This window comes from Passer montanus, unplaced genomic scaffold, assembly GCF_014805655.1.
Source record: "Passer montanus isolate IOZ18808 unplaced genomic scaffold, ASM1480565v1 scaffold105, whole genome shotgun sequence".
In the NCBI taxonomy this organism is placed as follows: Eukaryota; Metazoa; Chordata; class Aves; order Passeriformes; family Passeridae; genus Passer; species Passer montanus.
In genome coordinates, this window is record NW_024357059.1 from 246,673 (window position 1) to 262,263 (window position 15,591).

General features: G+C 37.0%; 1 protein-coding gene across 3 annotated transcripts in view; it reads right to left on the reverse strand.

The window, feature by feature from the left end:
* The window catches only part of PCSK5 (proprotein convertase subtilisin/kexin type 5), a 223,235-nt gene that overhangs the window by 159,249 nt on the left and 48,395 nt on the right, over nt 1-15,591 (reverse strand). The window lies entirely within an intron of this gene.

Sequence of the window (15,591 nt, forward strand, 5' to 3'; positions counted from 1 at the left end):
AAAGAGTAACTTACAAACCTACATATATGGGTTTTCACAGTGGAAAATAAGGAGTTCATAAATAGTTTCTTTTTGGCGCTGATCAAACTGCTATTCTTAACAAAAATAGAACCATTCATAACATGTTAAATTTTTGTTCAAGACAAGTCCATCACTTTTTTAATCATTGGCACTTTTTAAAATCAATATTCATGTTTTTTTCTGTAAACTATGTGCTGGCTTAAAGAGGAACTAATTTAGAGAAGCCCTTTATGCCCATTTCACACAGGCTGATGACAGTGTACTCTTTCAGGGCTGGGAAGCTCCCCTGCTTCTAGGACTTCAGACAGCAAAGTTTCTCTCCCAGCTGCGATTGCCTCTAACATCACCTCCTCCGACACAAGCCACAACCTGTGCCTCCAATAGGACATCTGCCTCTAGTCCTGTTTCTTCCCCACGTGGTGGCAACAGGAGAGATTCCTTCAAGGCTGAGAAAGAAAAGCAGCTAAAAATGCCTTATGGTTCCTTATGGTTGTTGTGCATGTACTGCCACCTGCACTAAGAGGCAAATATGAAAAGTTTCATTTAAAAACTTTTTAAAACCACTGAGAAAGGTTCACTACAATATTATAACAACAACAACAACAACAACAAAGTGATAATAATAAATAGCATATTAGACCTGGTGCACCTGGTATGTTCTTGCATCACTGCTCATGTGTCAAAGGTCATATGATGAAAGGTATGTGTCAGTGTATGGACTCTCCCTGACAAGCACTGGGAGAAATATAAGACCAGCATGCAGAACATTTTGGGCAGAAAGAGAGAAAAAAATAAACAATTTCCTGTGATTACTGCCAAAAAAACACCAGAAGGAAAGAAGCATGCATTGAAATGTATGTCTGTATGTGGCCATATTCTCTTAAGATCACTGTCCAATGACTTACTGCTACTGCTACTATTGATACCATCAATAACATGTAAATAGCCTACTTAGCATGAAAATGCATTTTCCCTTGTCCAATGTCCTGTGTATGAAAAAAAAGTATGGAACTTCTTTTACTAATTAGAGAGAGTATGTGGGAAGAACAGCCTCAGTGGTGCACCACCAAGCCTGGGGATTCAGTATTCATGAAGCACAAATGACTCCTCAGAGAGACAATGCTTTCCATTTTACCATTTTACATGGCCTTTGACTCATTTTTTTATTTGACCCCTTCTAAATCACAAAAAAGAAAGAAAAACACTCCAGTTTTACAGGAAGTCCAAAGATCCTTTTTTATTTATGCATCAGTTCATGCTGTTGCAGTTCTCTAGTAAGAACAAGTTTCTCCCACTCTCTCTCAAGCTAGACTGGGTATTTTCATTATTTCGAAGAAAACAATTAAAGAGAGAGACTGCAAACATCGCTTTAAAAAAGAGTTTTCATAAGTTCCTAAAGATTCCTACCACACTACTAAAGACAGACTCTTCACATTTTACTTTTTAAGCTGTTTTCAAGTAAAAGACCGTTACTTCTACACCATTTGTTAAGGAGCTTGGAAGAGGAAGGTGGTTTTATTTAGACCTTGAGTAAACATATGTTACAGATCTGAAATAACTGAGTGGAAAGAAGGCCCTGAGCAGATGGCTTCAATTAAGCACTAATCTTCCAAGAGACTGATTGATGAGTGGGAGGAGCCTGGGGCTTACACAAATCCACTTCCTTCTCTTTCCCATCTTTCTTCATTTTACTGTGAAAAAGGAAGAGTGGTGCTTAAGAAGAATATACTATTTTGGGATGCTGGGGATGGGTAGGGAAGCGATATGGGATGGACCAGGAAACTTTTTTTTAAGAATGTTATGAACTTGTAGGAATAAGAGGACTTGCAAGGAAAAAGGTGAAGAGATGTTGATGCTGAATGCTTGTATGCAACTTTTAAGGACTCTAGCAATGCTGAAGTCCTTTTGTCTCTATTTTATGTTGTGCTCTGGTCCCTCTGATCCATAAGGCAATACCCTGCTGACATCTGGTCTCAATGGCTGGATGTCCTGGGGGAAGAGAAGGAGGGACAGAGGGACAATGAGAGGGAGGGATGTGAGACAACAGACGTTCAGGAGGCTGAAGGAAAGACACGTGTCCTACTCTCTCAAGGGACAAAAGAGGGTAGGAAATACAGGGCACTTCTGGGTCAGAATATGAAGAGAACTCCATACTCCACTACTAGAAATGGAGAATGCCTGTGGTGTTTCTCAGGCTGAAACTGTTACACAGTGCATTCAGTATAGGAATAAACATCTATGCTACTTGATACCTAGCAACCTTCTCCCTAAGAACCACAGCCATCAGGTTATTGTAGCCTTGATCCATTATTTGTTCAGGTATATCAGAGATTTTAACTTGCCAAAGGACAAACTTTAGGATTATGAAAACACTCTCTTGAGACACAAGTGCAGAAATCACTTCATGCCCTCCTTAGACAGCCTTAAAAAAGTGTTTCATCTAACACTGGAAATGTATGCTGTGAAAATTCATTAACAATAAAAATGAAGACTAAGATGAACGTCTGCTATTTTAGCTGCCTGCAGGGAATTAAGTGCTGTAGGCATCAATAGGCTTTTCACCATTTGAGTGTGCTAGGGTTGATGAATACAAGACCCACTATGTAGCATAACTGAAACCTGGGAAGATAAGGCCAAACCACCAGAGAGGGTGGATAGTTATAATTTGCAATTGAGATGATCTGGTCTAAATGAGAGAACTAGCCCAGAGAAGCTAGGGAGGCCAGGGAAGGAAAAGGAAAGATTACTCATCATGACGAAAGAACATCAACAAAACCCAACAAAGAAGCAACAAAAAGTTTTGCATAAGATAGAAGCATCACACAATTATTCTTGTTATCATCTCAGGAAATTTGACTCAGATGATCAAATTTTGAAGTTCCCCTGCAATGATGAGCAAGGTTAGTCCAGAGATTTATGACATAGCTGTGCAAGAAAGACTGTGCAAAATAGACAATGAATGTAAAAATGTTGTCAAAATTGCAGAGGATCTTACAGAAATCTCAGCACAGCATCAGGATTCTAGCTGTCTCAGAAAATATAGATACTGGGAAAGGTTCTGAAGAAGTCCAGTGTAATTGAAAACACTGTTTTTATGGAGAACTGCACACAGACTGATGTCTCTTGAGCTTTAAGGGTCTCAGCGAGCTGCTGCTAATCTAAATCCTGACTTTAGGATTAAACACACATAGATTCCATTCATCTCAGCAGTGCTATGAAGGAACTTCTCCCACCTGCAAATAAAGCAATTGAATATATGGAACTAATATGAAAACACCATTTTGAACTAATATTATAGGAGTAATTCCTTTAAACAGAGAAAATATACAACCTCAGTGTATGCACCTTGATATCCATATCAAATGCAATTTGTCTAACAGCAAACAGAGGAACATCACATTCATTGTGATTATTTCCTTATAGCGTGCATAACGCAGTCTTTGCACTGAAATGATATCTATTCATGACAACTTCCAGAATTTGCAGGTATCTTTACAAATCCAGGAAGTCTGCAGAGAAAACACTCAAAGAAGGAACTAAAGAAAGGTATGATTAGAGCATGATCAGAAGGAAAAAATATATGCAATCATAAGTAAACTAAAGGTATGGTTTCATTTTATGATTGTTGACAGTTCCTCTGTATCCACCACTTTTTCCGGTACTACAGCTACAAAATATTTTTTGTACTTGTTATAACACTTTCTGCATTCTCCCTCGTCTCTCCTACCATCGTTATCTTCTATGATTCCTGTCAAGTTACCTTTCTTATCTCAGCTTACTCTATTTTCAAATCTGAGCTGTAAATGAAACATCTTTTCCCTCTTTGTTTCTCCTATGAAGAGTCTGCTGTTTAACTGCAAATATGATTTTAAAATGAATGCACAAAAATATGTTACAAAGTTAGAAATGTTCTTCCAAGCAAAAGGGGGGATTATCAGGGAAATACAATGTACCTCCAGGAAACTACATTTTTCCATGTTCTACCATTAAAACAACCATGCTACAAAAGTGTTTTTGCTTCCTTAAAAACTGTAGTGAGGTCTTTGGGTCCATTAGAGACATGTTATGAATCTGTTAGCACTTAACATACCACTCATAAGGAAGCTAGAAGAAAATCTGGAATATCAGTTTGCACTTTGAATCCATTATGACATCCTAACATACAGTTTGTTCAAGGAAACATTACTTAGCATGTGCAATTGTTAAGTCTCAAATCTTAAGAGGCTCCACAGTTTACTTGTAGTTCAGGAAAGTTGAAATAGTGTTCTTATATAGCACACTCTCAAATCTGATGACAGAAAACTTTGTGGGGTGGAAAGTACAGAGAGCAACAGAGACACTGATCTGGATCACTTATGAAAGTGAACCTATTTAAGCAGTGTTTGTAATATAGTTTTATATAAAATCATGCAAAAGATTATGCCTATAGAATTAAGAGAGCAAGACTTAAAATGTGAGTCTACAGAAAACCAGTAATAGTGGAAAGTATTTAAGATCTAAGGCAGACAGTCACCTATAGCTTCAAAAAGATACTCTGTGAAGCTACATATTATTCTTTGAGAGTTAAGCAGTGGGGTAGCAAAAAGTGGGTTAAGACATTTTTCTTAATGACAGCAATGATGCTATTTCTGGAACGATGCATTCATGTGTCCAGTATTGAAGTTTTACAGAGTATGTTATTGGAGAATGAACACTGAGCTTTTGATTGTTTTCTTGATGCTTCTTGTCTCAAATAAGTGGTGTAAACACAATTTATGGTGATTCTAAACAGGCTTAAAGAACCTATTTTATCTGAGAGGGTAAAGACATGACTTGACTGCAGCATGCAAATAACTCAACACAATTATATTTTTAAAGGGGGAATATTTATTTAATCTAGTAAAGAATGGCCTAACAAGGTAAGTACAGACCAAGATAAACATGCAACTAAGATGTGTAAGATTTTTAATCATCAAGAAAAGGCTCAATCAAACCAAAGGAGAATTAACCAAAGGAGTCCAGATCCTCATGCTGATTTCTGTAAGACTAATGTAGCTCAATATAAGGAATTCCACTGAAGCCTCAGTAAGAAGTATGATATGGGAGAACTAAGCTTTTTTTCTGCTATTTCACTACCTTCAAATAATTTGCAAGGACACTTCAGTTTATGCAGTTGGATGTGGGCTTAAATATATGCATATAATGAATAACTCCACTCTAAATACACATAGAAACATTAACTACTATGACTAAATCTCAATTAGATATGCTAAGCAAGAATGTCAAACATCAAATAGATGATTTTAAAGATCATCTAGTCAAACTGTTCTGCACTGAGCAGAAATCTATTCACTGTGTCTTTAGAGAGGCAGCAGGCCATTCAAATGCACCTGTCAGTTCACAGATGAGTAGCTGTAGGAATCTAACCACGGAATTGACATGAGACATCCAAATGAGTTGATTTGTACTTTTCCCCCTTTTGACATCTTGCAGGAATGAGGGCTACAGCCGTGAGATATGTGGCTAAGGTCATGAAAGCCTGCTGATGGACTGTTGGGTTATCAGGTGGAGAATGACCTCTAATGTTGCCAACAGGCAGGTAGAAGAGGGACTGATGCTAAATCATCACCTGTTCTGCTCCACCTTTGCACAAGACCCATGGTCTGTAATCTCTGAGCTACTCTCGACATCTTACTTACATCTAAAGTGGCTGCCCATCACCACCATTTATGATGTAAATTACAGAATACAGCCTCACTTTCACTATTCCCAAAAATATAAACTGGCATTTTAAGTCCTCTAGGGCAGAGGATGAGAATACATTCAACTTTGCAGACAAGTAAATGGGCTTGCTCATCTCCCAAAAGCAGGAGCACTTATTTGGCTGAGTTTTGCACCTCCAAACCTTCTAAGTTGGAATATACTCAGGAATACTTATACATAGTACTGTATACACAGTATATGCACAAAGTACTTATATTTTGCAGGTCCAGTGAATTTGTCACCTGCAATCTAAAAGAATCTATAATTTGTTGGTGACAGTATGTTTGTGAAAGTTCCTATTGAAGTCCACCAGACTTACAGCACTGCAATGATTAATTTCACTCTTCATGAATCTGCTAATGAAAGTTCTTATTGAACTCGATGAGAATTATGCTGTTAAATTGACTTTAATCAGAAATGAGGCCCACCCACACCCAGCCTCTCCATTTCTGAAAACTAGTTGGAAAGCAATGGTGTTTATTTTATGCCAAAGTTAATGCAACACATCTACATTTAAGAGTGGGTAACAACATTTTTGAAAAGAAGTTGAATAAAATGTTGAAAAAATATTTTAATTACCTCTAGATAATTTAAGAAATTTTAATCTATTAATTTAAGAAATTTTAATTGATAAGCATCACTACATAGATATTGTTTTAAAACAGAAAAATATGGGTTTGTGTGGTTGCTCTGCTATTAATATGAGTTTTCAAGTAAAAGAGATTTTTAAAAAAAGAAAAAAGTTGGTTTCATTTTATAACCTTGATGTTGTGTAATATAAATGTTACACAACAATAAATAAGAAGTAAAAATAGTAACAAATATTATTATTTTCTATTCATTCAACTGAAGAACCATTTCAGTCTTGTTACAGACACCCTCATCAATTCCTCTAGAGATGGAGGATTTGACATAAAACAATCCACAAAACCAACTAATGTAATGACATTATTAAAACACAAAATTTGGGCCAATTAGCAGCCAATTAATGTTGGCTTGGAGGACTCTGGGAAAAATCAACAGAACTTTGAAGTATACATTAAGCTTAGGAATATGTTAAAATCTGTCCTTGACCTGCAATGCATTCAAGTGGATGCCTATTTCCAGTTAGGTGCATGGGATCTGATCCTGTGCCTGTATACTTTGTTGCACATATTCTCAGTAACAGTATCATTACAGGTAGCACTTTATTATAAAAGGTCTCTCTTTTTATTCTTATGAACAGCTGTTATTTTCCCTCTAGCCACTTTTCCCCTGTTTAGCCACTTTAACCTTTCATCCTTTGACTTATGGATGCCAGGATTTAACATGGATACAGTATTCTAAGTGAGAACTTTTCAATACACAATAAGTACTTTTCTTCTTGCCTCTCTCAACATAACACATGAATCAAATTAACAACTGCATGCAGCGTGATTAGAATCTCCTTGCCACCAAAAGGAGAAATGGGGAAAATCCACCTCATACTCTCATTGCATGCATTCCTTCTAACTGAATTTTCCTGTATGAATCCATTTCCTAGTAGTATCCCTACTGACAAATGCCTACAAGAAATAACTTAGAGTAACTGATAAGTTAGAATTTTTTATTATTATTATTATTTTTAAAATCTAAACGCATATACTGACATGTAAATTGTCCCTGTCCTTCCCCACAGAACATGACTGCATCAGGAGACCTCTGCTGCTTGGTGCCTGCCTGGAGACAACATGGCCCATAACCTCCATTCCCTTCATGCTCACACTCATATTATAGAACTTCTGCATGCCAGGAGATTAGAAGAGATGCATGGCTCAGGCTTTGTTAGATTTTTCCAATTAGACCATGGGACAAATCTTGTGTGTGAATCATTCAAATATTGAGACCAGTGAAGATTTTTTCTAGGCCCTGATATAGTAACAACCCAAGCTTAAAAAGTGTGTTTGGCCACCCATGTAGATTAATTCAGAAGAATAAATGCTGAAGTAGTCCCCGGAATTTGTCTGTGGTTAGAGTTTACACAATGCACAATATGGTCTTTGGGTATCACTGTGTTTGAAGTCCCAAACAAGATCAAAGCTGCTTCACACAATGAGGTCAATACTTGAAACTTTTGAATATTGGTGGAGCAGCAGCAGCCAGACAGCAAAAGCAGATCACATCTCATGCCAGTGTGAGTGGCTTTAAAAGGCGGGAATTTTTCAGAACTTAGTTTTCTCTCATTGCTTGGTATCAATGATGATGGGTCAACGTTGTGTCTGGGCAAACATTTTCAAAGGACAGGCACAAAGTAAAATAATGCTTTCACTTTCAGAATGCTTTTATCCTCTTATATAGTATTCCATCATCAGTCTGGAGTGGGAGCAAATGGAAATTGCAGGAGGAAATGTTTTAAAAAGGACAACCATGTGAGAGTAGCAAATAGATCTAATCATTAAATGAAAACTAGCACAATAGCTACCATAAACTGAGGGTCAAGATCCTCAAGAAAGCTGGACCAATCCAACTCCTCAGTATTGTTAGTGAAAATTTTGATCTATCCTCATTTAGTTTCTTTTGAGTTTTTTATTCGTGTTTTTTCTTTAGTTGGTTGGGAGTTTTTTGTTTGCTTTTTTTGTTATTTTGTTTTTTCTCTGTTGTTCATAAGAGATGATGCAAACAATGGGGACAGAATTGAGGAGCTAGGAGCAAAGATACTGTAGGTGGTAGGATGTGAACACAGAGCCTCAAGCTTGTGTGCTGTCTTGGGAAATTTCATCGTCAGAAAAGGGTCTTGATTCTTCAACACAAATTCAGTGGTCTACAAGAATTGGGATTTTTTTTTTTTTTCAGAATCATGTTTTCTGTCAGCAGACTGGCTCCTTACCAAGAAGCAAGGGCTGTAACACCTTCTAAGTAGGCTCTATTAATTTCTTAGTCTGCATTTAAATTCATGTGTAGATGAGTTCCTAGTTAATAACGGGTATATGGATTTCAGTGCTTCAGCAGCTGGTATCATATAAAGCTCATCCAAACATGGCATGTGAAAGCTTGCATTTAACAAACTTTCCTAAGCAGCTTATTTTCAGCCAGACCAGGAGACTTATAATGAGAAAAAGTGAATCAAACTTCAACCAGGCTATGGAAGAGTTTTTTTGTAACTTCAGAAATTATTTTTCTTTGCTTAACTTCTCTCTTTTTTTTTTTTTTTTCTTCTAAATGGGATTTCTGGTTCCAAATACAATTGTATGACTAGGAACTGGTATTCACTAAAGCCAAACCAGGAGTTTTTTACTCCCAAACAGTAGTTTACTGTTTATTAATAAACTGCCTTGTCCAAAAGATGCAGGAGAGGGAAAAGCCTGCTATATACTTCATATTTAGTCTATCATAATCTGCCCCTATTAAGCTATTGTGCTTATACTACATGGGTTTAATATAGTTTCAAACTGTTTTGAAAACTGAAAATAACTTACTTTTTTCTGTTAGAAATTCACAAAAAATCAATGAAGACAGGAAAAATGCTTAGATGGCATGCTACTCATGATTAATAAACTCTATCACTACATAAAAGGTAAGACAAAAGTAGTATTAATACCTTAAACTTTAATCCCTTGGGCATATCTGAGGCTCTTCATTCCTGCACATTTCCTCTCTCTGACTACATTCTTTCCTGCTGTTAGTTGGAAATGAGTTAATTTTGAAACAGCCAGTTCTGGAGAATTTATAATCTCAGCAAAAGAGAAAACAGATACTGCTTATATTGCTCTACACACTAGAATTGAAGTATTTTTCAAAGAGCCCTATCTGCATCTCCTTGAGGAGACTTGAGGTCTTGCTCTGTCAGACTTTCCTGTTCAAAATGCTCAGTTAATTTATTCAGGTTAAGTTTCATCAAAACTTATTAGAAGTCATGCAGATGTGCAAACAGCTGCTGGACTTCTTTCCAAAATGGCACTGATAGAATTTGCTGTACTGGTAGTCCCTGCTATCTGCTCCTTATTGGTTGGTCAAAAAATCCTATCCACAGGGCTTGAGTAGCACATGTAATGCACAGCAGAGATTTCACTACATCAGAATTATCTAAAAGTAATGCCAAGGATGACCTACATTTAATGAAGTAGTGCAGAATGCACTTCATTGACATGTTTGTCCTCAGTGCATTTGCTTCCTCTGTTGTTGGGTGGAGGGGGAGCGGTTTGCATGTGCTTTGCGGGTATTTTTAAAATGTGGACAAAAAAGGAGCATGAATTAATGTTGAAAAAGGCTCAGCAAGAACTAAGGAGCTCTGCAAACTGGTAATTTTAGTGACAACATTTGCTCATGTGATATACAGGAAGACACAATTGAACACAGACACTGGAATCTGGAAAGCTGGAGTTTTGATGACCTCCTTCCACGGGGTCTATATGGAATCTGTGTTCAGTTAAAATGGGCATACTGATTTTTAACAACCAGTACAAGATGTAACATCCTAGAGCCAAACACTGTTCTCCAGTTTCTTCTTTGACACATATCATGTTCTCCTCAAAGAATCATGGAATATCTCAGGTTGGAAGGAACCCACAAGCATTATTAAATTCAACTTCCTGCCCCTCACAATAGTACCTACAAAATATGACTAAAAGCATTATCCAGACTTTCTTTGATCCTATGTGCTGAATGGGTAGGAAATTGCCTTACACTTTCATAATACTTAATTTTTGCCTCTTGACTGGGAAGTAATATAGTAACTGTTTGCGTCAGAAATTTCTAAAAGTCTCATAGGTTTATGAGTATGCTTCTGATAAGGGCAATATTACTATGCCACACTATTTCATTCTTATCAATCTGACCATAAGACAAGCAAGTCTCAGAATTAATTCTGCACTGTGGTTGTATACTTTTGGTAATTTTGGCATTCCTGATGTTTGTTCTTTAGATGAAATAATGTTTAAAATATTAAATAGATACACCTTTCCAGAAGCATCTGTAATTTCAACAGCAAAACAAGATATAAAGTTTGAAACAAATCAGTATTTTTTCTATAAATTAAATTACCTCTCCTTTTTTCCAAGTAAATTAATAGCATATTGAGTACTGTGTGGCATAAGAAATTGTTTTGCTATTTGACATTACTTGATGTTGATTTTTAAAAATTTGAAAAGTGGATAGTTAGCCATACAGCTGCTCCTGAAAACTGCTCTTAGAAAGCAGTGATTCCTTCTCCTTTGTAAAGAGGAAAAATGTACTTCCAGGTAAGTACATATCTCTGTTTATATCAACGGTTTTCCTGCTGAAGTGCAATGTTAAGATAAAAACTGAAATATAGAATGTGCCCCAGTAAGACGTACAAAAACTAAAATCAGATATTCATCATTAGAAATTCAGCTACGATTTTGAGGCATTATTATTTCCTTACTAACTGCAAAAACTGCTCAGAAAAAGGCAGTGCAGGAAAACAGTATTATACACGAGTGATATTTCACAAAGAACATTATACAGACAAGTACCTACAGTTTCTTAATGTAACTCAGTTGCTGCCCATAAAAAAAAAAGTTAAATAAATTCTGTTAAGATAAGAGTGGATACTCTGCCTCTGAAGATACAATCACAGTAGTAAGTACGCAGAGGAATGTGTGCTTTTGCTATATGATGTATTACCAAATCTTTGACACACAGGAAAAGCAAGCATGGAAATTATTTTCGTATTGCTTCTCCTTGCTTCAGTGAAAATGCTGGCACAACCCACAGATGGTGCTGGCTTCCATTTTGTGTTTTCTGGGCACTTCCAGGTAAGCTTATCTAGGAATAGAATATCCCAAAGGAACAGAACAAAAAGCCTATCTAGTCTGTTCTGCCGTCAAACTATTTGTTAATCTTGATAAACTATCTGTATTAAAAATCTCTTTTCAGCAGGTATGGATAAATCCACTTCTACAGGCTTTTTGATTACCTAAAGTGTGCTGCTGTCTCCCAAAAAGAAATTAATTTAGGTGAAATTGTGTGTTACTTGACCTCATGTTATTGTTCTGCCTTGTCCACACAGAACAACAAAAGTACGTGTTTCCACAGGCAGATTTGCAAGGTAATGTGTGGCAGGCAGAGTGGCTCTTTCTAGCAGCACTTCTGCTGAAGTTAAGTCACAGATCATCTTAACTTTACAGAACACCAAAAGCTTGATCTTCTCGTGTAATAAAACCCCAAAATATGAAAGTGCATGCAACAACCAAACCAAGTTACAAAATATGCAAAACGCTTTCAAGCATGCCATGCCACTTCGGAAAGAACAACCATTTGGCTTCACTGCACAGATGAAAGGGGAAAACAGTTCTTGGCAGGGCAATAAAAAGAGTGAGGTTTTTCCTTAGCTCTCAAACAAACTTTTAGTAGGTCAAAAAGGAGAGTGACACACATTCATTTGCTGTGGTGTTAGCATATGGCAGGTAAAATTCAAGGAAAACTCGAGGAAATTCTTCCTTGAGTTCTGTCTCCCTGTACCTGGGCCAGCACTCAGATCCACTGTGACCTCTTCTTCTCCCTTCGCCCCTTTCCAGCCCATCTTGTCAGGCTTCTGTCACTCCTTCCTTTGTTCCTCTGTCTCCTCTCACAGTCCCATCCACCATAACTGTCTGTTCTCAGTAATGGCAAGGCCAGGGAAGTAAAATTTTTTTCTGTGCTCTGCCACTTGCTTAAGTTGGGAGGAGAGGCACAAGGTAAGCCAACTCCCTACAGATCTCAGCAGTGGCATAAGGGAGGCAACTCACCTGTCTTACTCATCACCTCCATCTTATTTCATGGCTACAGACCTTTGGAAACTCACATTACTCACTCTTGATAAAGGTTTATTAGTCCCATTCTGGCTGCCATCCAGAGTCAACTGTGTCAGAGTAGAAGGGTCTGTCCCTCCCTGTAAATGAACTGCTCACCTGGGAACTCACAACTGCAACTGGAGAGCACTATGTAGCATACTGGAGCAATTTTCTGAAGAAATGAGGTAAGCTGGCTTCACCAGACTTCTAATTGAAGCTCAAAGCAATGCGTGCTTCACAGTCCTCACTGAAAGTGAAAAGTAAGCAATTTTCCCTACGTTTTGGTTTCAGCATCAGAGCTCAAGGCAGCAAGCTCTACATGCAAGTAATTCAGTACATAGCAGCTTGTGTGGCTTGCTCTCAATAGCAGTATGAATTACATTATATCAGAAATCTTACAGTGCAAATATACCAATAAATGTGATGATTGATGACCAATAAATACTGACTGATGAGGTTTCTCAGCAAATCTTTTACCTTCAAGAGCTTTCTAAAAACCCCAGTATATCACTCTACATCTATAATTGTGTGGTTATTATTAATTAATAACCACATAATATTTATTAATAATAAAGTAATTAAAGAAATTACTTTATTATTATTCACCAAGTAACTGGTAAATGTTCGTTTCCACTATGGCTCAGTCACATGGTTTTACTGTTCCTTGCTGCTATAATCCTCTTCCACCTTGAATGCCCTAAAACACCTCACATTTGTTGATCTGCTTCTCCTTTCACTCCAGTTCTGCGAAAACCCCAGAGAACTAGGTCTCATAAACCTGTTGGAGAAACAGCACAGCCAGGCACTGTATGTTTTCTTAGGCTTACAAACTTCTATTTGAATATGTTTTCAGAAGTTTTTAAAAAAATTAGTGTTTTCATTATGCTTATCCAAAATGTTTTCCTTATTTTTAAAAAATGCAAAAGCCCCATCCAGTGGAGCCCATCATCACAGCAGAGGTAAATAACAACTGCAGAAATCTGTGCCTCTATGCCTTTGTGATTCCAGTTTCAGCCTACCATTATGAAGCTCTTCTTGAAGGGTGGAACAAAAAGAAATGGTCAACAACAACAGTATCAGTAGACTGAAGTCTACTGAAGTTAGTTATATTAACCACAACACTGCAAGTATTTCTATTTTTAAATATATTTACTTCCTCTCTTTTTTTAATATATATTAATATATTTACATTCTATAGTTTCCTATGCAGACAAGATAAAGAAATTCATTTAAACAACTGGCAGGTACAGTGAATTTGATAAGGCACAAAGTCACCTCAGTCATTGTGAAGATGCTATTGTTAGCTACAAGTTAAAAAAAATACAGAACAGTCGACTTCAACCTCTTTCAGCCAAAATCACCAAACTGACTGTATATAGTTCATCCAGTTATTGGCTAATAGATTATTTTGTCAGCACCAGTGGAAGAGAAGAAATGTATTAGATTTAACATGATGGCACAAAGGTGAGCTCTGGGAATGGCAAAAATTTTGAAGAGGATGTTAACTAGTGATTTTTTTTCCTTTGATACTGAACAAACTGGACCTGATTCTGTAGGTCACTTTTGAGTAACAGTTGGATTGGTAAAGTTTCGTATGCTGATTAATCTATAAAAATATTCTATTTTACTCTTCAGCACAGATGCCTCAAGATTCAGAAGTTATGCTAAAGAAGTTGGGTTTTGTCCAACTTTCCTTGCTTTGAGGGAAGGAAGTCAGAAGAAAATAACCTTTTCGTTCTTTTAAGTGCTGTGATGGCTCAAAAGAGAAAGATTTCCTGATTCTCCCTTGTAACTTCTTGCCATGGATATCATACAAAAATAAATGTATTATTTCTAGCCTATAAAATTAAAATTACAAGAAGTGGTACTTGTGAAGAAAAACCTCGGAGAGGAAAAACATTAATCAGATATGGTTTGACAAAGTCTTTGAATAACAGGACTTCTGTCAACAAATCTGAACTGCACTTATGGCCTTGTTAGAAATTGTGCCAGTTCAATGGGCAAAGGTATCAATGTTAGACCACAACAAAGTTACTTATTAATTGAAATGCAAACCTCTATATGATAGTTTACTTATTACTTTCTCAAGAAATTACCCAAGAGTAATTTCTTTTTACTCTTACCACTTTCTCAACAACATGTCTGCAGCCAGTAACCTAAAAACCTCTTCCAGCATAGCAAAGACCGAAACTATTAACCAACCTTGAACTCATTTTTTCCCCTTGATCTTAAAAAGCTAAGAAAGATTAACAAAAGCAACTATGGTAACAATCATAAACACAGTTATATGAGGCTATCTTTCATGTCTCAAGTCAATCCTGAAGTCAATCCACTCACATATTTTTAGCTATTCTCCCTGATGAGATAGCATGGTCACTAATACTTTACTGATCTCCTTCAATGAAATGTCATCAAACCACTATCACTAATGATGTTGCAAATACATGGAGTTAATCAGTGGATGTAAATGCAATCAGTCAGGAATGGTCCATTCCCAGATGGTTTGAAAGTAAGGATTTTTTTCTACTGGGACAGAAATGAGGAATTATGAAAGTTGTACAAAAAAACACACTGAAGTCCATTTGATGCTCTTAAGTCTGTTCAGTGGTAGATTGGCTATTGTGGCACAGCTGTGAGGTAGTGTGGCTGGACAACACAACTGTTTTTTAAATAGGGACTGCTATCTTCCTGATAAAATTAGAGGCAACTGCCCTAAGTATCTATTATCAGAGCACCTGTCCCATGAAGAGAGACTGAAGGAACTGGGGTTGTTTATCCTGAAGAATGTTCCAGGGAGAACTTACTGCAGCCTTTCAATATTTGTACGGGGATCATTAAGAAAAATGAGGACAAACTTTTTAGCAGCACCTGTTGCTATAGGACATGGGGCAATGGCTTTAAACCAAAAGAGGGTTGATTCAGATTAGATATAAGGAAGAAATTGTTTATAAGAAGAATTGTAAAATCCTGGACTGGGTTACCCAGTGGTAGGTGCCCTATCCCTGAAAACATTCAAGATCAGATCAAATGTGTCTCTGAGCAACTCGATCTAGTTTAAGACGCTCCTGCTCATTGAAAG